Source organism: Pinus tabuliformis, chromosome 6 (assembly GCF_031772625.1).
Source record: "Pinus tabuliformis cultivar Carrire ecotype Pingquan chromosome 6, CPIR1, whole genome shotgun sequence".
In the NCBI taxonomy this organism is placed as follows: domain Eukaryota; kingdom Viridiplantae; phylum Streptophyta; class Pinopsida; order Pinales; family Pinaceae; genus Pinus; species Pinus tabuliformis.
The window spans coordinates 859,249,795-859,276,848 of record NC_142292.1 but is presented as its reverse complement, the minus strand read 5'-3'; positions in this window follow the sequence as shown (position 1 = coordinate 859,276,848).

The following is a 27,054-nucleotide window of genomic DNA, read 5'->3' as shown; positions in this document are numbered from 1 at the left end:
TGCTTGGCCCAACACTCACTTGTGTTGTGAGTGGAGCTCTTATGGAACTCACACCACTTTCCCGTGTCCCTTTTCGGCTTCACGGCATTGTTCTTTGCTTGTAGCTTTGGTGGGTTGTCTTGGGCTGCCTTGCCTTGGCTTTGTCCTTTGTTCTGTGGTTTGGGGGCACCTTTCCCTTGCTTCAGATTTGTAGATCCAAAGTCTCGCTTCTTCTGTTTAAACTTTTTCTCGACCTTGACGGCATATCGGTATGCCGTGCTGAGCGAGGGGATGTTCAGGAATTCTATTTCTTCCTTGATGTACTTGTGTAGGCAGCTACGGTATTTGAGTACCAAATGCTACTCTGAATCCTTGATACCAAAATTTGTGCGAAGGTTATGGAAAATATTGGTAAATTTGGGCACGTCTTGCCCCTTCCCTGCCGAAGCGTGGTCCACTTTATGTATTGATCCTCATAGCTTCCAACAGGGTAGTACTGCTCCTTGATGGCATCCCAGAATGAATCCCAAGTGGGTGCAGCTGAAAATAGTGAGCTTGTACTTTCATACTTCTGCTCGCAGTAGGTTTCCCACCAGTCCTTGACGTGGGGGGTTTCTTTGAGAAGGGCAAAAATAATCTTTTCCCAACTCGAAAAATTATGAACAAAAAAATAACCCTCTAGCAGATTTAACCATTTATCAACAGCATCTACGTCTACCTAACCCTCAAATATGGGGATTTCAAAATTAACTTGTACCTTAAATGGTGTGGCATTTTCAGAGTAGCTGTTGGAAGCCAATGCGTCACCCCTGGGTAGCCGCTGAACGATCTGGGAAAAGTTGTCCATCATCGCATTCCTTTGTCGCTTGAGGGCTTCTTCGAGCAAGATTTTGATAGGATCTCCTGCCCCCTCATATTTCTTTTCATCCACCATGGGAGGCCATCGGGATTTGTGAGGCTAGTCTTGCAAAGGTTCGACTAATTCAAGCCCTAACTCCTTATATCCCGACCTCGTTGGGGACATGCAAAGAAAAACAGAGAAAAAGAAGACTACTCTGATACCACTGATCCAGATTTAAACAGGAATGCAACAAATTACAGAGATAACCATAAACACAGAGATGCAGTGGAAATAATACTTCATTTCATTAATGTAGAATATTGAAATATGCTTACAAACAACAATGGAAATAAACCAACGAGGGTGATGGTAGCTTATCTCTAAGAAGAGATGTGTCAGCTACATGCCTCTGAACTATGTTACAATGAGGCTCGAAGGCCTATTTATTGTTGAGAAACAATGGAAAACCCTAAACATCCAAAAACCTCACCCTAGAAGATGAAACGCCAAATTGTGGGCCCCGTTTGGGTAAATCGGTACATCAACTTCCCAGGGTCATAACTTTGGCATACGATCTCTATTTGACGCGCACAATATCTTGTTAGAAAGATCTATCAGAGAACTACAACTTTGATAAGAGCAACATCAATTCAATGACCCATGTTGCTCCTAATGTTCCCAAAAAATGTCGTTTAGGGCCTCAAAATGGATCCGGAAGTTCAGGACCCGAAAAACTGCTAAAAATAGTAAATTGTGCTACAATTAAGGAAATTGAAAAGTAGAAAGAAACAATGGTGGGGGTCCAAGTGGACTTGACAGCTGACCACCAATATACACCTGGATCATTTTGAGGATAGTTTTTTCCTGTATCAACCTCGTTAAAAAATGAAACAGGTGTCGTGAGGATAGTTTTTGGTCTTGTGTCAACCTCATTAAAAAATCAAACAAAGTATCTAAGCATGATTCCTAGCCTTGTGTCAAGCTCCTTAAAAAATGAAACAAGGAGTCTTTAGGATAGTTCTTTTACTCTATCAACTTCTGAAAAAAAATGAAGCAACTCCCTTTTCCAAATTGAGTCTTTGACTAAGATCTCGTAAAATCCTAGTCAATTCTTTCCTGGATCTCGAAAGTGAACCTTCATTCCATCCACCTAGCTAAATGAAATGAAGCTTGGGAGGCATGTAACTCAAGCATAGTTTGTCTTTGTTTCAAGCTTGTGTAAAAATGAAACCAGACTCAAGCATAGTTTTTTGTTTCAAGCTTGTGTAAACATGAAACCGAATTCAAGAAGAGTTCCCCATGGTTCAAGCTTCTGTAAAATTGAACCCATGGCCAATTTACATCTCGTGATTTCCATTCCTATCAGCTAATTTCTGCTAGATGAGCCTTGGTTGTCTCATTTCCATGGCCACCATATCTTTGGCCGATCACATGCTTTCACTTGATTGTTTTTCCTTTCCTGAGGAACCGCAACAAGTTTTGTTAGCCAACCTCTTGACCATTACATCTTTTGAGCAGTTCCACCATAACCGGAACCTGTTGCTACCCTTTATACCACTCATTCCTTAAGGACGAGTCACCTTTAAGCTCTTTTCTGACTCGTAAAAAATGAAAATATTTTCGAGTATTTTTCCCTTTTAGACTCGTTAAAGGAAATAAAAGCAGGGAGTCATCTTTGAGCTCTTTTCTGACTCTCAGAATATGAAAAGATTGTCGAGCTCTTGTCATTTTGAAATTGTTAAAGGCAACGAAACATCATTTACCCAGTATGTTATCACTATGATAATTCTTTTGAAGTAAAAGGAAAGAAAAACCAGAGGTAACCACAAACCATTTTTGGAGATCAGGACCTAGCCTTCCTGATGCTCAGATAGGGCTCTCTCTTTAAAATTTAACTTTGTTTTAGTTAAGATGCTTTTAGGCTAGTTATGATTGTTCAAGGGCTTCTTAATTTGTATTCAAGATTGGGTGGTGGGATCACTTAGACAGATGGATAGAATGATGTCTTTTAAACCATTGGGCTATGGAGTCAAATAGTGAGGGAGCAGAACTGGACTAACTCACTAAAGGGAATGTCCAAACGGCAAGATAGCAAAGTGCTTTCCAGATCTTTGAGACAGAGGGGTGAAAGGTTCTCACTAGGGGTGGGAGAGAAATTAAGGGTTATCAGACCTAAAAATGAATGATGAATGAAGAGATAATCAAGATCAAAGGGCAATTAAGAATCCTCTAACTTGGATATTAAAGAAATCAATCTAAAACAAAGAGAAATTAAGAATTGTTTAATTTAGATATCAGTAGAAAACATTTAAAAGTATAACTATTAAGACAGAGTGTAATTAAATAAGTTCTGAAGTATTATTCCAGTTATAACATTTAGATTTGGAAAAACATTAAAGATTATGAATAACTTGAGAAGAATTAACAATAACACACGAGAATACTTGTCTGAAATTCGCTTAACACATGAATCCTTTGAAATGTTTGATCTTTATTTATCAATCCAGCTTGTTGGCTCAGCAAATGATACAATAACCCTCTAGGTTTTCTGATCAAAAAGTCTATAGAAATTTCTAGTAGAATCCACCCTACATACTTCGAATTATGAAGTATTTATACAGAATTATTTACAAAATATCCCAAACTAACTTGGGATTTATTTTAGGGAAAAAATATATAATTCTAAAAATGTAATGCCACCTTTCTAACCAATTGCTTTCTATCACTATTATATTTGATTTCCTTTTATTTTTAGCTGATTGATCCTTTTGTTTTCATCTGATGCTCTTCGAATTATCTTCTCTTACTAATACTCTTTGACTCTAATACTCTTTGACTGGGACAACTGCCTATTTACTTTCTGCATTCTGTCTTTACCAAACGGTATTAATTGCTGAACGCACTTTGAATTAAAGTAAGTCAGTTAGCTACTCCCATCTTTCTTTAGTTGGTAATTGAATCTTCTCCAACCTCCTGAAGACCTCATCAGCCTTTGTGTACTTAGCAAATGTAGGCTTATTTACAAACAAGTGTTTTACCTCATGTTGGAGGTAAAACAAGTTTTCCAAAGCTTGGTAAAGAACTTTACCAGAGGGCATCCCTTGTTTTGCTGTGTTATGGATGGCTGCATTGTTGACTTGAGTTATGGCCACTTCCCTAAGCTTTTTGTTGTAGTCCTCTTGTGTCATCAATTTATCATTAATTACCAAAGGACTTGGTAAACCTTTCTGCATCAAAGTGTCAAATTTGAATTTAAATCTATCAATAGAAAGCTGCATAGTTTGACACTTGTCTTCCAAGTTGTGCATCAAATTCCTTTTAGTAAGAACTCTTCTTACTTCAAGGATTGTCCCTGTCCTGTCATTAATATCCAATTCTTCCAGTTCATATTTGTTCTTGGAATTAAAAAAGTCAATGATCCTAGTTGCCTCTTCTAGAATCCCTTCTAGGTATGTTTTAACCTTTTGAATTGCCTCTGTGGCCTCTTTAACCAAATCAATCTGCTCAAAAATGACCTGAATTGATGGCCAAATATCATTGAAAGATTCAATGATATTGGCCCATAGTTTTTCTTTTTCTTGTCCCAATGGCTCACCTAGAGTCGTTTCTTTCTCTAGATTCTTTATCCTCTTAGTTAATCTTGATAACTTGTGTTGTTCTTCCTTATTCATAATTTGAGCAAGTTTACGGTCTATCTCCAGACTATCTACTTTCTCTTCCAGTTTCCTGATTTCATTGGCTTTGAGGGACATCTCTTCCATGGCTTTAGCCAACTTATTGGCTTCTTCACCTATAGAATCTGTTGTGGTCGACCCTGTTGCTGAAGTAGATGGTGTTGTTGCAGGTAATGCAGTGGCCAATGGAACTGTAGGAGCCAATTTCTTAGCCAATGTTGATGGTACTGTTGTGGTGACAGTTGGAATGACTATGGCTACATTTTCCTAGAGGTTGGCCTACTTGGTCAACTTGTCCATTTATTTTTCCATTTCTTTCAACTGGGTGTTCAACTGCAACACTAAGTCAAGCATTTCCTCCTGGGCAGTTTGGCTCTCTAAGACTTGTTTTGTTTGAGGGTGCTGTGATTGAGGCAGTTTGAGCTATTTTTCAGGGCTGCAATGTCTTCATTCTTCTTTTTTATCAATTTCTCAGTAGCCTTTATGTCCTTTGGGTCATGGACCAGCTCAATGATCAGGTCTTCCAAGGATTTAATCCTTGTGTCTTTAGCACTGGAGGAGGCCTTCTCGAGTTTAAACTATGCAATGGTATTATTCAAGAACTTCTGTAATCTGTATGTCTCCATTGAATTACCAGTCAAGGTGAAGTATATCATCTCTCCATCTTGTTTATGAAACTCTATTTGGTCCACGGGATGGATGTCCTTTGCCAATACTTCAAATATGGCCTTCTTATAATCTGCTGCAGACTTGGGTTGTGGCACTATTGGATGCATATATGACATTAGCATCTTTCCCTCCTCAATATCAAATGCAGTCATTAGTTTTCTCTAGTTAGGAGCTGAATATTTGAAATACTGAGCATATGTCTCAGCTTTCAATTTTTCATTTCTCATTTTAATCTCCTTATATCTATCCTTTATAATTTTTTCTTTGTTAGCTGGTCTGACAAAGGAGGAAACCTTTGCAGACTTCTGCCTTTCTATCAACTATGTGTTACAGGTGGTGGGTTCATTCGTTTCCTTTGCCTCTTTCCCCTTTTGACATGTTGTGTATGGTCGTGATTCTGACTTTGGTTCTGACTATGTTCCTTCTGCCTCACTCAATTCTTCCTATTCAGATACAGGACTCAGGTTTCTCCTTTTTCTTCGGTCTGCTTGCTCATCCACTGTTTCCATGTGGGAACTAGAAGTCTCTTCTCTGCTTTTTGGGTTTTTCTCCTTATTCAAGGGCATTTGCAATGTAGAGGGAGCATCCATCCTTTGGCCTTGATTTGGGACCTGCAGGAACTCACTCAGGTCAATATGTTGCTCAATATCATACAAAGCATTTTCAACATCAACAATTGTGTTATCTTTATCTACCAAAGTATTTTCCAGCCATTTAGTTTTGTTGGCATATTTTTCAATTTCAGGCATTGAATAATGTGCATAAGGAGCTAGTTTAACCCTGGTTCTCATTTTTGTTATTACTCCATGAGGGTCATACTACCACATAAAACTCTTGGAAAACTTCAACTCCTGTAACATACTATCTGCCTTTGTTCCAGCTTGTCTATTGTTGCAAATAAAGGGGCCCATTTCACTTTTGACTTTGAATTGGGCCTTCTTCTTTGCAGCCATGAAGTGGACATCATCTGAGTTGATGATTTGCCTAAAATATTCCAAGGAAAAAATTCTTAAGGGAAGATACTTTGGCAATTTATATGGAGGCAGTTGGCAGCCATAGACTCTGATCTCTGTGTGATCCTGGTACAAGTACCAATCTCCCACTCTACTATTTTTAGCCAGCTGAAGGACCTTTTTGATCTGAGGACTAATCCTAGGTTGCATAGTCCCTATCAACATATTCATCACTGGGTAGGCAAAGGAATCTATGAAGTCCTTATAATTAGTGACAGTGGAATATCTTTGGACAATAGGTGTCCAATAGAGTACATACCTCTCTTTTCCTCTACTGTCACCTTTTATGATCTTCATGGGGAATTTATCAGTTTGGTAGTACAAGAACAAATAATACAATACTGCAGAGAACTTAAAAACCCTTTCAGTGGGCAATCTGATGAGTTGTTCATGCATTTTGTCTGCAATGAACTGAGCATAGTCAAACTTGATGGCAGGAGGTTTACCAGGGGTAAAAAGGGACAAGAATGCAAAAGTGACTTCATCTACATGTTCATCTATCTTATATCCAAGGATGGAAGATATCATGCTGATAATATGCCTGGCAGTTTGTGAAAATATGGGGGCTATGTATGGAGGATTAAAACTTCGTGTATGTTCTTTTGCAACTATGAAGTCCTTGAACACTTGCTTGGCTTTACCCTCATCAATAGAATTATAGAGTTCTAGTAGTCCTCCAATGGAAAAAGGAGCTAAATTTGGGCTGGGATGGACCTGTAACATCTAATTGATGGATTCTGGAGTGATAGTGAACAGCAGTTGTTGATTGGGGTTTACTACAGCTCTCTAGTTGGGGATGTAATAGGTTTGACAATAATGGATAATGTCTGGGATACCATGGACTTCTGGGAATGAGTAGAGGGGGAGATTTGACTCCGAGAGGTAAATATCATCAGCATGGTTTAAAAATATGTCTTTGCTCCAGAAGTGGAGCTTCATTCTTTCAGAGGCTAAAGATGTGCCTTTAATTTGAAAATACATATCAGCTAAAGTTAGGTGATCTTGGTCAAGGTGGGGGGTTGTGATAGGCTTAACATTCAGGGAAATGTGGGTAGTCATTGTGTGGAAAATGGGGGTAAAAGTCAGAAATTGAATTGGTGGGGTTCAACCAGTGGTCTAGGTTTTGCAGGTTTTTTAAGGGTCTCGGTGCAAATTGCCTAATTCACGGGTAGGATAGCTAATTTAAGTTCATTCAATGTTAAGTTAATTGAAATTTTTTATATTAACAAGGGTAAATGTGGTGTATTTTTGCAGAATACCTGAAACCGGAGGTTGGTGTTGTGAATTTAGTTGAGGGTCTTAGGTTGCAAGCGACAGGTAGTGGCTCTGGACAAGTGTTGAAGGCAAGATGGCATATGGTAGTTGTTTGGTGGTTTGTAGACTTCAGGTGCACAAGAAAGATCAGGTTGTGAATATACAGATGATCGAAAATATCATGAAAATGGCATTTGCAGGACTTTATTGGGAAAAAACCGAGAAAAGCAGGAAAAAATGGTTATGAACAATGACTGGTATCGGGAGGGTGGATTTCCCCCTCATTGCACCACTTTTGGGGGAATGGTGGTAAAACTGGGAGGGGGGGGAAATGTTGTGATGGTGACACATCACCAAACTGGGTCCAGGAAAAACTGCCCATTTCGGGCGCTATTGGGCTGTTAAAGGTCAGAAGTTAAATGCATGCGAAATGGAGAGATAACTGTTAGATTAGGTGGGTGTTGATCAAACAGTGATAGCACTGAAAAGATGCGCTGAGGGGATTAGGGGAAAGGTTAGGGAGTGGCCCGCCTAATCAAATATACTTAAGAATGTTTAATTAACTTTAATTTGTGGATTAACTCAAATGTTCCATCGGGTGGGTTTTTTCAAGGTGGAATGGTTTTTCAACTTAGGATAACTTGATTTTTAGGTTTTTAGATTAGAAAAGGGGGAAAATAACTTTTCACAAATGAGGAAAGGGTTTTTACCCTAGGAAAAGGGATTTATGGAACATAATGATGATTTTAGCAAGGGGGAAGGATTTTAAAGGGAATTTCTAGGGGAAAAATATGGGATAATGAAGTAAGGGTAAAAATGGAGGGGGAAAGGGGTATTTTAAGGGATGATTGGGAAATTAATAAGCATGAAAGGGAGAAGTTTGTGAAAGGAGGGGGAGTTAGTTAAACTCATCTTATGACCATGCTTTTTCCATTGATAATCGCTCCTGCACACTTGAAACACTTAGTTAAGCATGACAGTAGTGCTTATGCTCCAAATGACTTGTATTTCTGCAACCTTTATTTACCTACCCTTTTAGCTAACCTAACATTTTTTCTTCACTTTGGTGGGTGCACTTAAGCTAGCAAACCCTTTTCTTTCCTTTTCTTTTATAAAACAAACTATCTACTTCTAACCTTCTATCTTCCAAGGGCTCATATTAAACTGATGATCCCCTTTTATTTTCTCTACCTATTTAATGATCTGCCAAGATTACGCTGTTTGGTCAAATTTTATTCTCTAACTATAAACATAAAATTTAAAGCATGAAATAGTCAAGATTAATCAATTTGACTACCATGGGTTGTGGCATGTATGACAAGCTGCACACAACCATTATTTAAGGCAGTAAAGTAAAAAGTAGTGGCACTTGGACTTGCACACTTTCATGATCTGTTTTTGTTTGGGGTCCATATTCTTTCATTTTTTGTATTTTTTGATCTCTTCTTATTTTTATTGTCCTTTGATATTTATTTTAGGACATACCCTCTTTACATTTTTTAATTTTAATATGGAAACAATTCCAGAAAGCAAAGGTATGTACAATATTCAAGAATTAACCTCAGCCAATTCAAAATTATGAATCCTATCACTATAGGACTCTAACAGTGGCTCCACATGGGGATGGAATTTTTGGGTGAAATTCCAAGAACTAGGAAGATTAGTATCCTTTGAATTGTGATTGTAGTTACCTTGTGAACTGTGCTTCTATGATTCTTGCTTTATTGATACTTATGACAATAAATCCTCCAAAGCTCAGGGCCTTCTCTCTGGGCTTCAACTTCAAAGGATTACCATCCAAACCAATATACACTTTGCAATGTTATATACAATGATGCAAAGTAAAATGAACTATTGTGAATCAGTGGAAAAATAGTGCTTCAGCATCCTACCATTAACAGGTCCTCCTGGTAGATCTGATCCATCTATGTTTGTGAAGAAAAAGGCATTGTTGCATCTGTAGTCATAAATGACATAAGGCCCCTTCCACAGAAAATCAAATTTTCCATGCTTGCCTTTTTCTTCTCTCCTTGAATCTGACTTAAGGACTTTGTCTCCTATGTGAAAATCTTTATTCTTTTTATCAAAGACTTTCTTGATCTTTTCCTGGATTACCTGTGATTTTACATATACTTCTTCTCTGGTCTGCTGTAGGTGTATGGTCTGATTTATTCTTCTCTGAATATCATTTGGTTCCACCTGTAATTCCTTGGGGATCTTCATGACTAGCACTCCCAAAGATGATGGAAAAAATGCATTCATCCCATAAACCAGCTAATAGGGTGATGTTCCAATAGACTTCTTAGTAGTCAATCTATCTACCCATAAGGCATTGACTAAGTTCCTGTTCCATGTATTTTTGTTATCTTCCAGTAACTTTTTGACAATATTGACCAGACTTTTATTGGATGACTCTGTTAGTCCATTACCTTGAGGGTAATAGGTTGTGGAATGGACAAGGGTGATGTGGTATTTGTTACAGAAATATATGATTCTTTTGGATTTAAAGGTTGTTGCATTATCAGTAATGAGCTTCTGGGGACATCCAAATCTTGACAGGATATTACTCTCTAGGAAGGTGATTATGACAATTTATGTGGCTTACCTAGAAGGTATGGCCTCTATCCATTTGGTAAAATAGTCTGTGGCTATCAAAATCCATGTGTGCTAAGCTAAGGAGGCTAGGTGTATTTCTCCAATGAAGTCTAACCCCCATTGTTGAAATGGCATCTCAGTGGAAATTGGTTTAAGAGGCAAGGGTAAAAGTTTTCTCTTTCCCTCAAAAATCTAGCATTTATGATAGGAGGTCACATGTTTTTTAACATCTGCAAACAAAGTAGGCCAATAGAAACTAGCCCTCAGAATTTTGTCAACAGTACTCTTCTAGTACAAGTGTCCTCCATAATCCCTTGCATGAAACTCTTGTAAAATCTTGTCAACTTCATCTTTTAATAAACATGTTAAAAGAATACCACTACTATCCTTCCAAAACAATGCACTATCTACAACACAATATCTTAATGACTTCATTTTTAAGAATCTGACTTTAATTATTGTCAATCCAGGAGGATCTTGTAAGTTTAGTAATACAAATGTAATATCTGCATACCGGGGTGAATCTGTAAAAGGTTCACTGATCTGTGGAGTCGTCATCTCCTCGTGATCATCAAGGGCACTAATGAAGTTGATATCAAGGGCCTGACAGTTCAATTCAACCATGAGTTTGGCTAAAACTTGGCCTTTGATGAGCTTGGTGGGCTTTATCTCTATATCATATTCCAATATTGTGGCAATCCATTTGCCTCTTTTTCCTTTAGGCCCATTTTGAGTCAAAATGTCCTTAACTACAGAGTTTGGAACATAAGCAATAATGTGAGAGTACAAAATGTATACTCTGAAATCTTTGATAGCCTTAACCAAAGCTAAAGCCTATTTTTCCATGATATTGTATTTGAGTGTGGCATCTCTTAAGGATTTACTAAAGAATGCTATTGGTTGTTCATATCCTTGATTATTCTTTTGTAGCAAGACTGCTGCAATGGTGTGTTCTGAAGCAAAAGAAAAAATAATAAAATCTTTGTTAAAGTCAGGACTAATCAGGACTGGAGTCTTGGTTAAAGCTTCCTTAATAGCTTCAAAGGATTGTTTGGCCTCCAATGTCCATTTAATTGCTGAGTCCTTTCTTAGCATGTTATTTAATTCCCTAATTAATTCTGCTAAATTTGAGATGAATCTCCTACGAAAATTAATCTTGCCTAGAAATGATTGTAACTCTTTAATGTTTTGGGGATGGGAAATGGTCAAAATAGCTTCTATTCTAGCAGGGTCTATCCTCATCCCATCTTTAGATATGATGTGTCCTAACAGATTGCCCTCTTCTAGACCAAAAAGTGTCTTCTTAGGATTTAAAGAAATCCCAAATTTCCTACATTTGATAAATACTCTTCTGAGGTTGTCTAAGTGTTCATTGTCAGATTTAGAGAAGACTATGATGTCATCCTAGTATACTACTAGGAAATTATGGATTTCCTTGGCAAAAGTTATATCCATAGCTCTTTGAAATGTGGCACCTGCATTCACTAATCCAAATCGCATCTTCAAATGCATGAAGGTACCCAAAGGAGTAGTAAACGCAATTTTGGCTTGGTCCTCAGGTTGGACTAATATCTAGTTATACCCAGAGAATCCATCTAACAATGAAATCCTAGATGATACTATTAGCCTTGGAAGCATTTCGCCCAAAAGTGGATCCAAAACACTACTGAAGGCTTCAAAATTCACCTAAGGATCATTTAGAAATCCCAATAGTCGCATGCCAAGAGCCCTTGGAAGGGTGGAAATACACTATCAGGAAGCAAAAACACTTGAAAACCATGAAAAAACCAAAATCGCGGGCTTAAACATTAAAAGAATAGCAGCTGTTAGATCTGGCTGATCAACGACATAGATCTAAGAGGGTAATCACAATCGGCGCTGTAGAGAGGATGACTTAAGGATGGGCGCAAGACACTGCCGATTAGCAATCTCCGATGATCGGATTAGCGGGTCGCAGCGGCAGAGGCATCAACAATTTAAGTAAAGGCCCTGGGCATGAGTGAAAAGCAATTGTGATCAAATCGCATCGCTATATCACAGCGGAGCAGCACCAAGGGGCGAGGCCTATGCACATGTATATGTGCGATGCGATAACTGAACCCGATGATTATATACAAGATATTTGATAATATTTCAGGTTCGCGGGTAGGCTAGTTTCAGTGCATTTTAATGTATTTTCATTATTTAATGAAATCCAAAGGGGAATTAGGCAGGGCCGATAGTGATGAAGCCCGGACCCGAAAGGGTCTGGGAAGTGAAATATATAAAATTTGAGATCCGCAGAAAGCCATTTTAATGTATTTTGCATATTTTCATTATTTAACGAAATACAAGGGGAGACAAGGAGTGGCATCGATGCAATGAGGCCCAGACCCAAAAGGGTTCAAGAATGAAATATATAAATATTTCAGGTCTGCCAAGGCTGTTTTTTCATAGTTTCCAATTTTTTCGACATATTTACAATATAAAGGGAAAATCACAAAACCGATAGGATTTAGAGAGAGCCAAAGGAGATAAGTAGTTTAGGCCAAGCTTCACCTGATGCTATACAACAACCGCTACGTGTCTAGGATGAGGAGAGAGAAAACCACCCTCATCGGGCGGTTAACTCCAATACAAAAGAGCCCCTTGAAATGGATCACAACCGTTGGATCTAGAATTCTCAGTTCAACAGTGGAGATGTGATATCACCCCAAATGTGGACCCGATAGATATATATCCCATTTTTGAGGACTTTTGAAGCCTGAAAAGGACAAAGAGGGGCGGGATTTCTCAATATTGTTGTGTTTTCTATTTAAAATAGAAACAATATGGCAGCATTGTTCTGTGTTAACAGAAAGCATGCATTGCTAAACATTTGAAAGGGCACATCATAACACAGCACACCCAACACAGCCACAACAATAGAGATCATGGGCATCAATAGCGCAACACAGCCCGAAACAGAATCTTTCATGAGGCATCAACAATGTAGCTTATCCAAAACCAACAAGTGATCATGGAGCATCTCTGGCACGAGAGAGCTCCCAAATAGCACATCAAACTACCTGAAGGTGGTTATTCCTCTGTCAGAAGGAGAAAACCTCCGAGCCATGCTTGCCTATTCAGTGAATCAAATAGTTAAGGGACAGAGAGGACAGATTAAGACTGCGAGCCTTTGAGAGCTCAGGAGCATTGTAAAAGGCCTATAAAAGGCTAAAAACTAAATGTAACAAAGGTTCAAATTCTGGAGATTGTTGCTACTCTATTCCTTCAAGCTTGTTGCTTCTCATCTTCATTCTAGCAATATAAACTTCTTTTGTTATTATATGTTCAATTTCCATTTCTTTTGTTGTTCTATGCTTGCACTTGAATTGGTTATTCATGTTTTCTACTGTGTCTAATGCAAGATAACTGTAATCTTATCTCGGCATTGATAAATTAGATTTTCAAGTCTCATTTACTTCTTGTAGCTGGCCATTGATATGTGTTTATGTATACAATCTACTGGTACAGTCAGCATTCTCCATCTATCCATTAAATCTATAAATTATTGAGTATTAGTGGTGTAAAGCCTTGTATTGTTGAGGGTGTTCATGCATGTCTTGAGTGAGAATAGAGCTGAAATGGTTATTTGACTTGATCCAAACCATCATCCATTCCAATAGTTTTGAGAACAATATTGAAGATTATATGTTACTAGGCATCTCCGAGCTACAACCTAGGAGAGTTTCCTAGAGTGCTAACATAACTGGTGCTGCTGCCGGGGAGAGGAAACTGAAGCTTAGCTTCCCTGAGAAACGACATAGATCCAGCTTTGATGATAAACAAAGTCTGGGCACTTTTTTGGCTGTAATCATCTATCTGGAAACTCTACTGGAGGCCAAACCTCTTGGCAACTCCACTTCAGAGTTCTGGCTCAGTTTGTGAGGCATACTTGGAGAAATCCTCAGAAGCTACAAGCTGACCCAGTACCTGACCCTGAAAAAATCACCAAAGAGAGAAATGTATTGCAGAAAGGAGCATCAGGTTCAGGTAAACCTAAACAATCTCCTATATCTCTTCAAGAAAAGCCTATAATAGAACAAATACATGTTGAGAGTATAGCATCTAATACTAGCAGTGAAGAAAAACTCTCAGAGATTCATAAAGCTCCTTATTCTTTATGTTCTCCTTTTGTTGTAAGCCCAAAGGAAACCTCACCTCCTATCCATCATACTCCTTTAGTCTTATTAGTCACTCCTCAGCCCTCTATCATTCAGACTTCCAGTACTCTTTTAGCCACCACAGCTATGGCAGGTCCACAAGCACCTACCAAAATGGAAAAAATCATAGCTGCTAGGTATGGACCTCTAATACTACCCACTCTTTTGAATGCCATGCCTACTGGGGAATATCAGAAATATAGGCCTAAGTTCACTGGGACTGAAGGTGTTACTGCTGAAGAACATCTTGATTCATTCTATAGCTCTGTTGATAACTTGGACATTAGTGAAGATGATGTGTGGATGAGAGTCTTTGTCCAAAGCCTATATGGAGAGGCTAGAAAATGGTTCAGAGAACTAACCCCAAGATTTATAACAGATATTGAGGCTTTAGATGATGCATTTCTAAAGCATTAGGGGGATAAGAAGGATCTCCTCTACTACCACACTGAGTTTGGGAACTTAAAGAGAGAAAATGGTGAGTTGTTGTCTGATTTTAATAAGAGGATTAACCATATGTACAGAAAGATACCAGCTGAAGTAAAACCCACTACTACCTCTGCTAAACTCACTTATGCCAGTTCTTTTGATTCTGACTTCTGCCTACTGTTGAGAGAGAGGCGATGTGGTACTTTGGCTGACATGCAGGATGCAGCCTTGGAAGTGGAATCAAACATTATGGCTGTAGAGAAGCTCAAGGGAAATGTTGATAGAAGAAGACAGAGGGGCGAGTCCTCATCATCTTCAGATCCCAAGATAGATAAAATGACCAAAACGATAGAGTCATTAGCTTCTAAAATCTCCAAATTAAAGGTTGAGAAGCACCCTGGGAAAGGGAGAGTTCCTAATACCTTTGCTCCTAGAAATCCCAATCCAAATCCATATAGAAGAACTAATGAGCAGTTGCAGATTTTTCAAAGAAGCAAAGATGCCATTGAAGACCAAAGGGTGAAGCCCCCTTTTCAAAATGCAATCATGGAAGAAGAGCAGTTTGAAGAAGATGATGAGATCTCTTGTCTGGAAGACAAAGGAAATGTTTCCTTTTTTACCTTAGCTGCCTATGAAAAGTCATTATTCAATGACCAGATCAGCCAAGAGTGGGATGGTGAAGCTGTTCTACAAACTGAAGATCAGCAAAGATATAATCTGAGGTCAAAGATGAATAATGCCAAGGAAGCTCCTATTCAAAGAGCTATTATCCTTGCATTACATCAAGATAATAAGCAAAAGCAACCGGCAGTTGATCCCATCATCCTCAAAGCTCCAGCTCATGAGGTAAGAGGCCTTGACAAGTCTCCTTCTCCTTTTAGTTTTCAATCAGAAATTCAGAAGCTAAGAATACCTATGCCTCTTATTGAACTAGTGAAGAATAAGTCCTTCAAAAGATCCATCCTCGAGGCCCTTGAGCCTAAAGCCATCCAAGCCTCCACTGACTATGTAAATCTGCAAGATGACAAGCCAGCTATTATTCTCAGCCCAATGATTGAAAATTGTGAAGACAACTCCACATCATTCTATGTATCTCTGACTATTCATGATAAAATCCTTCATAACTACCTTCTAGACACTGAAGCCAACCATAACCTAATGCCCAAGGCTGTCATGGATGAGCTGGGTCTTGACATTACCAAGCCTTATCATGACCTGTTTTCTTTTGACTCTAGAAAAGTGAAATTCCTGGGATTAATCAAGGACCTAGCCATCACTTTGTCTCAGTTGCCCATGAAGAGCATGATGATGGATATTGTGGTAGCAGATGTACCCCCCAAGTTTGGCATGTTACTTTCTAGAGGTTGGATCAAGAGATTAGGTGGATCATTACAAAATGATATGTCCTATGCTACTATCCCAGTCTTCGGAGGTGAGAGCAAGAGATTATACAGAGAAGCTCAGTTGGCTTATATCATCAGTGATGAGAAGAATCCCATTAATCATCCCATATATGTTGTTGACACTAGTTTTGGAGCATGTATTCTTCATATTGAAGAATCCCAGTTTGCCTCCATGCAGCTTAAAAAATCAGTTTGCCAGATCACTGAGGAAGAAGGCCCACAGATTTGGGACATGTTCTTTGATGGAGCTTGCTCTAAGGAAGTTGCAGGGGCAGGTGTAGTCCTTGTGTCCCCCACACAGGAATACATTCATTCATCTTTAAAATTAACCTTTCAGGTCACAAATAACATAGCAAAGTATGAATCTTTGATTTTGGGATTAAGCGCTGCTAAAGAAATGGGCATAAAGGCTTGAAAGTGTTTGGAGATGCAGACCTCATTATTCAACAGGTCAATAAAACCTTCCAAGCAAAGCACCCAAGGTTGAAAGCATACAAAGATGAGGTATGGAGGCTCAAGGATTCTTTTAATAATATCAGCATTTCTTATATTCTGAGAATGAATAACCAGCTAGTCGACTCCCTGGTTGTGTCTACTAGCACGTTTATTCCTCCTTTGCCTCCTAAATTGACGTATGAAGTTCAGGTGAAATATAGACCATCTCTGCCTGAAAATGTCAAATATTGGAAAGTTTTTGAAGACGATGATGAAATTAACAGGTTTTTACAAGTCGTTGAGGAATTTTCTGAAACGCACATCGACCAAGAAAATGAAACCATGGAAGAATGTGGCCAGTCCAAGCTAAAAAACGTGATCGGCTAAGGAAGCATTATCCAACTGCCTAGTAACCATATACCAAAAGGACTGGTGCCTCTAGAGAAGTTGTTCAATCATAACAATGTGCCTTATAAGCCTGCCAAAACAGAAAATGAGTCTGTTGTTCGTAAACACAATATAGGGAGCCCAGCCCATCCAAAATACATCAATCTATCCACTCATTTGTCTTCTGCCCAGAATTCTGAGTATTGCACCCTCATGAAGAAATTCGTTGATATTTTTTCCTGGGAATACAGTGATCTTAAAACCTATGACACAAACATCATTCAGCATAAGATTCCATTGGAAAAGAACACCACGCCTTTTAAGAAGAAATTAAGACCTATCAGCCCTCTCTTATTGCCTTTGATTGAGAAAGAGATCAAGAAGCTGTTGGATGCCAAAATCATAGTTCCCCTAAGGTATTCAAAGTGGATAGCTAACCTTGTCATAGTAAGAAAGAAAAATGGAGAAATCGGGCTTTGTGTTGACTTCAGAAATCTGAACAAGTGCTCTAAAAAAGATAACTACCCCTTGCCTAAGATGGAACACTTGCTGCAAAGAGCTTCAGGGGCCAGATTCGTGTCTTTCTTAGATGGATTTTCAAGTTACAATCAGGTTGCTATACATCTAGAAGATCAGGAAAAGACCACCTTCACTACTCCTTGGGGCACTTTCATGTACTCCAATATGCCTTTCGGACTGATGAATGTTGGGGCTACTTTTCAAAGAGCCATGGACATAGCATTTGTGGGAGAGAAGGACTGCTTTGTTCTTATTTATCTTGATGACATAACAGCCTTCTCTAGTAGTCAAAAATACCATTTGTAGCATTTGAAGAAGGTCTTCCTAAAGTGCAGACAGTTTGGAATTTCGGTGAACCCAAAGAATTCACAATTTGCTCTAAAAGAAGGCAAGCTTCTGGGACATATTGTTTCTGCTGAAGGTGTGAAGATTGATCCAGCAAGATTTCAATCAATTCAGACATTGTCCATCCCGAGGTCAAAAAGGGACATTCAATCCTTCCTAGGTAAGATTAACTTTGTAAGTAGGTTCATTCCAAACTTTGCATAGCTAGTAAAGCACGTCACTTCCATGCTGAAGAAAGGATCAGAAATAAAATGGGCAGATGCTTCAAGAAGCTCTTTTGAAGCCATCAAGCAAGCTATCATGGAAGCTCCCACTCTAATCAACCCAGATTACACTAAGGAGTATTGTATCTTCTCTTTTGCCTCTTATGATACACTTGCAACAGTTCTGTTGTAGAAAAATGATGAAGGCATAGAGCACCCCATGGCCTTTTTCAGAAAAACTCTAAGGGATGTTGAACTAAGGTATGACCTTATTGAAAAACAAGCTTATGCTCTCATAAAATCTTTAAAGGCATCCAGAATTTATATTTTTCATTCCAAAGTGGTTGCATATGTACCTTCAGCCTTAGTAAAAGATGTCTTAAATCAACCAGATATTGATGGAAAGAGAGCTAAATGGATTACAAATTCATAGAGTTTAACATAGAGGTGAAGCCCACAAAGCTTGTCAAGGGCCAAGGCTTGGCTAAACTTATGGCTAAATAAAATTACAGCTTGTTAGACATAAATTGCATAGGTCTAAATTCAGATGATGAGCAGACTGAGGGAGTAGCAAAAGAGCAAAAGTAGAATCAGTCTCTAGCTGAAAATCTAGCCACCTGTGAATGGTATTCCAACATAGTTCATTTTTTGCAGAAGCTAAAAGTCCCTCCAGGGCTTAGCTTAAGTCAAGCCTGGTCCATTAGAATCAGATCAGCCAAATGCTGCATTAATAAAAATATGCTTTATTGGAAAGACCCATCAGGAATCCTCTTGAGATGTCTAGATAAAGAACAATCTGTGGAAGTCATACACCAGTTCCATTCTAGCATCTATGGAGGGCATCATTATTGGAAAAACACAACCACAAAATCCTGAGGGCTAGGTATTATTGGCCTACTCTGTTCTTTGATGTGTTTTCTTTTGTGAAATCTTGTGACAATTGTCAGAGGTTTGCAGGAAGACAGTAGCTAAAATCTCTGCCCTTGAAGCTAGTACATGTCAATGGTCCCTTCCAGCAATGGGGCTTGGACTTTACAGGTGAGATCAACCCACATTCCAGTGGCCAACACAAATGGACCTTAGTAGCCACTGATTATTTCACCAAGTGGATTGAGGCTATACCCACTAATAATGCCAATCATCAAGTTGTCATAAAGTTCTTGAATGAGAATATTTTCACTAGGTTTGGCTACCCAACCAAACTAGTCACTGATAATGCAGCAACTTTCAAGGCAAAAGAATTGGTGGACATGACTGGATCCATGGGCATTCAAGTGGTGCATTCTACCTCATATTATCCTCAAGGAAATGGCCTGGTAGAATCATCTAACAAGAGTCTGGTGAGGATAATCAAAAAAATATTAGAGGGCAACAAAAAGAGCTGGGATTCCAAATTGAAGTTTGCACTATGGGCTAATAGAATTACCATCAAAAAGTCCATAGGGAATTCTCCATTTAAGCTAGTTTATGGCGCTAATGTTGTTTTCCCTATCCAGCTAGTTCTCCCTGTGGCTAAATTCTTGCAAGAAGAACAAGATGAATAGAATGACATGGTAAGAAGAATGAATAACCTGATTGAACTACAGCAGATCAGAGAGCAGCTGGTTGAGAAGTCAAAGGCTCATCAGAAGACAATCAAAGAAACCTTTGATAGGAAGGAAAAAGTGGACAATTTCCAAGTTGGTGATTGGGTGCTTAAATGGGATGCATTTAAGGAAAAGAAAGGTAATCATGGCAAGTTTGACTCCTTATGGATAGGTCCATTTTTCATCGCTCAAATTCAGCAGAATAATACATTCATTCTACACAGTCTGGAAGGAGGAGATACTTTTGGTAGCCCAGTAAATGGGTGGTTCTTGAAACTTTATTTCATTTAAGGCTTTAAAGCCTTGTTATTGTAAATATGTTTTTTCCAGTTTTTATTTTTATTACAAAATAGACTCCATGCCCAATGGAACACTAGGAGGAAGATTTGATTTTGTTTTTACAGGAAAGGCATTGATCTGTGATTCTTGAAACCTCACAGGGAGGATTTCATCCCCAGTAGGAGCTAGTGTTAGTCTTGGAATAATTTGGCCGAAAAATGGATCCAAAACACTACTAAAAGCTTCGAAATTCACCTAAGGATCATTTAAAAATCCCAACAGTCGCATGCCAAGAGCTCTTGGAAGGGCAGAAATACACTATCAGGAGGCAAAAACACTTGAAAACCATGAAAAAACCAAAATCGCAGGCTTAAACATTGAAAGAACAGCAACCATTAGATCTAGCCGATCAACGGCCCAGATCTAAGTGGCTAATTTCAATCGGCGTTGCAGAGAGGATGACTTAAGGATGGGCACAAGACACCGCCGATTAGCGATCTTCGATGATCGGATCGGCGGAGGCATTGGCGATTTAAGTAAAGGCCCTGGGCATGAGCGATAAGCGATTGCGATCAGATTGCATTGCTATATCGCAGCGGAGCAGCACCAAGGGGCGGGGCCTATGCACAGGTATATGTGTGATGCGATAACCAGACCTGACAGTTATATATAGGATATTTGATAATATTTCAGGTCCACAGGTAGGCCAATTTCAATGCATTTTAATGTATTTTCATTATTTAACGAAATACAAAGGGGAATTGGGCAACACCGATAGCGATGAAGCCTGGACCCGAAAGGGTCCGGGAAGTGAAATATATAAAATTTGAGATCCGCAGAAAGCCATTTTTAATGTATTTCACATATTTTCATTATTTAACGAAATACAAGGGGAGACAAGGAGCGGCATCGATGCGATGAGGCCCAGACCCGAAAGGGTTCAGGAATGAAATATATAAATATTTCAAGTCCGCCAAGGCTGTTTTTTCATAGTTTCCAATGTTTTCGACATATTTCCAATATAAAGGGAAAATCACAAAACTGGTAGGATTTTGGGAGAGCCAAAGGCGATAAGTGGTTTAGGCCAAGCTCCGCCCAATGCCATACAGCGGCCACGTGTCCAGGATGAGGAGAGAGAAAACCACCCTCATCGAGCGGTTAACTCCAGTACAAAAGAGCCGCTCGAAATGGATCACAACCGTTGGATCTAGAACTCCCATATCAATGGTGGAGATGTGATATCACCCCAAAGGCGGACCTGATAGATATATATACCATTTTTGAGGACTTTTGAAATCCAAAAAGGATAGAGAGGGGCGGGATTTCTCAATATTGTTGTGTTTTCTATTTAAAACAGAAACAGTATGGCAGCGTTGTTATGTGTTAACAGAAAGCATGCATTGTTAAACATTTGAAAGGGCACAGTGCAACACAGCACGCCCAACATAGCCACAACAACAGAGATCATGGGCATCAACAGCGCAACACAGCCCGAAATAGAATCTGTCATGAGGCATCAACAACACAGCTTATCCAAAACCAACAAGTGATCATGGAGCATCTCTGGCACGAGAGAGATCCCAGACAGTTCATCAAACTACCTGAAGGTGGTTATTCCCCTTTCAGAAGGAGAAAACCTCTGAGCCATGCTTTCTAATTCAGTGAATCAAACAATTAAGGGACAGAGAGGACAGATTAAGACTCCGAGCCTTTGAGAGCTCAGGAGCATTGTAAAAGGCCTATAAAAGGCTTAAAAATAGATGTAACAAAAGTTCAACTTCTAGAGATTGTTTCTACTCTATTCCTTCAAGCTTCTCATCTTCATTCTAGCAATATAAGCTTCTTTTGTTGTTATATGTCCAATGTCCATTTCTTCTACTATTCTATGCTTGCACTTGAATTGGTTATTCACATTTTCTGTTGTGTCTAATGCCAGATAACTATTATCTTAACTATGCATTGATAAATTAGATTTGCAAGTCTCGTTTACTTCCTATAGCTGGCCATTCATTTGTGTTTATGTATGCAATCTGCTGGTACAGCAGGGAAAATTTTAAGAACCCCCCCTAAATTTACATGTATAATAAATGGGCGAATCTCCATGGTATATAGGAAAAATGGAAGGCGATTTTATCAATAATATGATATGTATATATAATTTTTTGGTGAATCTCTCACCAGGCATGGCGAATATTTTACTCAATTATAAAATCTTGTGTTTATTGAATACACAAATGAAATCATTGCATTTCCTTAAAATATCTTTTGAAATCAAAATTACCGAAATTACATATCGATAACCTAGTGGGTGTAGGATAAAATTCACCCGTGCCATTCACAGAAAGCATGAGAAAAAACCTAATACTATATATAAAACCAAGAAAAATTCAAATTCATCACTTCTAGGGACCTCGTAACTGCCCTGCCAATACACAAGTATGTTCCTGTTTGCAATTAGAAAAATTACCCAAATTACAATCTATTTACTCCAACATATGTTGGAAAGTTATAGAAGAATGACTAGTGCAATCAATCCATTCCTTTTAGCCCTGGATTTGTTTCAGTTTAAAACAGAAGTATACAAATATACTTGTCCAATGTCTATGCTTTAACCATTCACCTTAAGATGTTTTTTACAATATAATTTCCTAAGTCTATTTAATATCTTCATTATCATAAAAACCAACCTATATCCATCTTAACTCCACATCTACCACTCTTAGGGGGATGAAATCTATTTATCCCTCTGAGCACTTGGTAGACCTAGAATTAAGATGGATCTAAGATGATAGAATTTCCCCTTTAAATAGTCTATGCTCACATGAATACCATGGTATTACCATGGGTCAGTACCATGGTTTATCATAAACCTGGAGCTTAAAAATTACTATTAGTAATTTATAAAAATTAATGAAATTAATAGTTGATTTTTATTTTATTTTTTATTTTAACCAAGCTAAAATGTTTAACATACATTAAATTACAACATCCATTTTTACTCTTGATCGGCTCAAATATTTTTTCACTCTATGCTAGTTTGAATATCACGATATTTGATACCTCTCGAGGCTTAGTAGATCCAGAGTAAAGATGGATCTATGTTGGTTTAATTCCCCCATTTAAATAGGCTACATTCCAGGTGAATACCATGGGTAAATACCATGTGCCATTTTGGTGAATACCATGGGTCAATACCATGTGCCATTTTTATTTTTATTAATACTAATATTAGGGTTAATAATGTTTTTTTGCATGGTATTAATAACAATGTAGTCCATGGTATTTGTCCCATAGTATTTTGCCCATAGGTTTCACCTAAATATAATGCATTTTTTGAGTGTTCGTAAATATAAGGTGACTTATGGAGTAAATATAAAAAAATGTTTTATTTGTTTACCATACCTCTCGTTTATTTATATTTTTATTAATTTACCATACCTCTTTTACAAATATGGTATTTGGCCCATAAGATTCACTTAAATAAAACCTCTTTCTTGAGCCTTCATAAATAGAATGAGGGTTATGGACTAAATATAAAAAGAGGTTTTATTTATTTACCATGCGTCTAGTTTATTTATATTTTTATTTATTTACCATACCTTTTGAGTAAGTATAAAAAGATGTTTTATTTATTTACCATACCTCCACTTTACTTATATTTTTATTTGTTTACACCCTTGCATGCATATAAGGTGACTTATGGAGTAAATATAAGAAATGTTTTATTTATTTACCATACCTCTCATTTATTTATATTTTTATTAATTTACCATACCTCTTTTATAAATATGGTATTTGGGCCTTTGGCCCATAGGATTCACTTAAATAAAACCTATTCTTGAAAATGGGTGAATGGATTCACTTAAATAAAATCTATTCTTGAAAATGGGCGAATGGAAGGTTGTAACTCCTAATTTCAAGGGCTATATTTACCTTTTTTACCCTCTCCCTTAAAATAAGGTGGGCTATTTGAGGTGATTTGTAAAAATGTACTATGATACAAAATATTTGCCCACTAAAAATTTAAAACCCCTTAATTTCGCCAAAGGGCGAACATTCGCCCCTAAAATTTTCTATGGCTGGTACAGTCAGTATTCTCCATCTATCCATTAAATCTATAAATTATTGAGAATTAGTGGTGTAAAACCTTGTATTGTTGTAGGTGTTCATGTATGTCTTGAGTGAGAATAGAGCTAAAATGGTTATCTAACTTGATCCAAACCATCATCCATTCCAATAGTTCTAAGAACAATATTGAAGATTATATGTTACCAGGCATCTCCGAGCTGCAACCTAGGAGAGTTTCCTGGAGTGCTAACAGAGCCCACTACCCTTTGCAATATATGGTCCATTTTTGGTAAGGGGTAGTTGTTTAAAGAGACCTTGTTTAAGTTTCTAAAATCTACACAAATTCTAATTTCACCTGTCTTTTTCTTAGTTGTAACTAAGTTTGAAATCCAGTCTAAGTATCTAATGGGCACTATTATTTGGGCGTAAAAAATTCTTTTAACCTCTTTCTCTATGGATGGCATAAGAACTGGGTTTATCCTCCTAAGTTTCTGTTTGAAAGGTTTGTGATCTTCTTTTAAAGGTATTTTGTGTTGGATTATGCTGGTGTCATAAGATTTTAAGTCTTCATAACTCCAGGAAAATGCATCCTGGAACTCCTTAAACAGATTGATATATTTGACCTTTTCCTCTGGGGGTAATGCTTTAGATATCTTAATAAGTTTTGGATTATTTTCAGTCCCTATATTACACTCTTCTATGTCAGCCTTGAGGGGTTTCATCTTGGGTTTCCTAGCTACATCATTAGAGTCAAACAAATCCTTTAAAGGTACTAATCCTTTAGGCAAAAAATTATTTTTCGAATTAAGAATCTCAAGATCATCAATCTCTACCTTTTCTAAACTATCTATTTCTACACTAGTAACTTTAGTTGGTTTAGCTACATCGAAAATATTTACATCTAAGTTGCTTTCTATATTATTATCTATTGTACAATCAGTATCTATCTTACAATTCTGAAAATCACCTTCGTTGTTCATGAAATCATAGATCTGAGAGTCCTGGGAGAAAATCTACCAATACTTGAGGTTGTCTAGTATAACAGACCTATGTATGACTTCTGCAGTGTACTAGTTTGTTTGGTTGAAATGACAATTTACAAGTACTAGCAAAGGTAGCCAGACTATGGGCATCCATGTTTTGTTTTCTGGGAATGGTAACAATGTTGGATTCCAGGAGGTCCTTGATCAAGTCTAAGACAGTATCCCTATATCAGCCAAGCCTAGGGTTTTTGACAAAGTATTCACCACTAATCTATTTAATAATCATCTCTGCGTCTCCCATGATGGAAACTCTTTTGGCTCCCAATTTCCTAACCAATTGTAACCAAAGAATCAGGGCTTCATATTCAGCCATGTTATTGGTACATTTGAAGTTCAATCTGAAATCATGTCCCTCAGCATGATTATTCTCCATATTGTGGATCCACACTCCTGCACCAGCAGCTAACCTATTGACAGACCCATCAAAGTCTAAATTCCAAAGTGACTCATGGAATATGTTCTCACTGTTAGATGTTCTGTACTTAAGGTCTTTGGCTGTGATTTCCTTTTTATCATTTATTCATTGTATAAGATGAAGGAGTCCATATCTGAATGCATGGAGTATATAGGAATGTTTTTTGGCTTTTCCTCACTACTCACCATGTACTTCATCAATGTCTCCCTATATAATTTTCTTGGTTGGCCAAAAACAGATATGGTGGCATAAGGCATATCCAAAACAATGTAAACTTTGAAACGGGAACTATAAACTCAAAACGGGAACTCTGGCCAAAAAACCCTGAAAAAACATCAAAAACAGTGCTAAAAACGATAAGTGTGTATACTGGAACGATGTTTTTATCTTTTAAGCGTCAATTTTGAACATGTTTTAAAAATGGCAGTGACTATGAAATTTTCGTGCAAAATATAGCTTTAAAACAAAAGTGATGATACTGGAACAATGAAATTTTTTTTTAGGGTCAATTTTCAAAAATTTTAAAAAATGCTAGTAAAACCAAATTTTTATGTGTCAAAAAAAGTTGTCTATGAGGAAAAAAACACATTAATATTTTTGGTAGAATATCATTTTTCTTTCCTAAGTATAAATTCAACATGTTTTCAACCATAACATGCTAGATACAAAAAAATTGAAATTTTTTCAACTATAAAATTAAAAAACCATGACATTATGAACAAATTACATCACTAAATGAATTCAAAAGTCATTATTTGTATATTGAATAAAACACACACTATATCTCTAATTTAATATTGCATTGTAGATATTTTAAACAATAAAATTTATCATAATTAAGACATATAATCCAACAACATAAAAATGCCTCATAACTTCTCATTTAACACCATATGGAAAACATTAATTTCATTTGAAGATACGATGCATACATCAGTTATATAAACTGTCTTAAACAATTATTCAAAATCACTCATATTTTCTTGCACACCATCAGAATTCACATCTTCGGATGAGTGACTGGATGCTGACGAAGATGTTCCATATTCTTCTCTTTCATCAACTAGTGCCCCATCTGAGTCCACATGCATGCCCAACATTTCAGGTTTCAAAATTCTTCTAGATCTACGACTGGTTTCAATAGACCCCCATGTCAACATTGTTCCTTCTGGTAACAACCTTTTCAGAACCTCTATCGTCTTGAAGCGAAGAGTTCCTCTCTTTGTTAAATTGAAGTCATAAACAATTATGTCAAGATCCTCCAATTTTAATATGTCTGTGCGGTGGCGATTTATATTTGTACCCTTTCTTTTTCTCTTTCTGCCATTTTTTTTGTCAACTACCATCTCTGGCTTATACACACCATTGAATGGGTGTGTATTTGTGGCATACCAATGTACTTCAACACTTGTAACATCCTCATTTTCTGTAAAGACCTTTATAACTTTAGCAACCCAGAATGGATAGCCATTGGGATCTCCATCTGCTAGCACTGCAATCATGCAACCCTCCTTAATATCCTGTACTGAACCCCTATAAAGGTCTTCCATGGCTTCACGTTGTGCACAAGATCTTCTGGAACCAATAGACATCTCTCTTTCCACTGCTTGTGAAGAATTAATAATACCTTGAGATTGTTGTTGTTCAACAATGTTTATTTTGTCATGTTCATTCAAAACATTTTGTGGCCAAATAAATGGATTTTTCAAAGGTATATCTTCATTTTTTGTTGT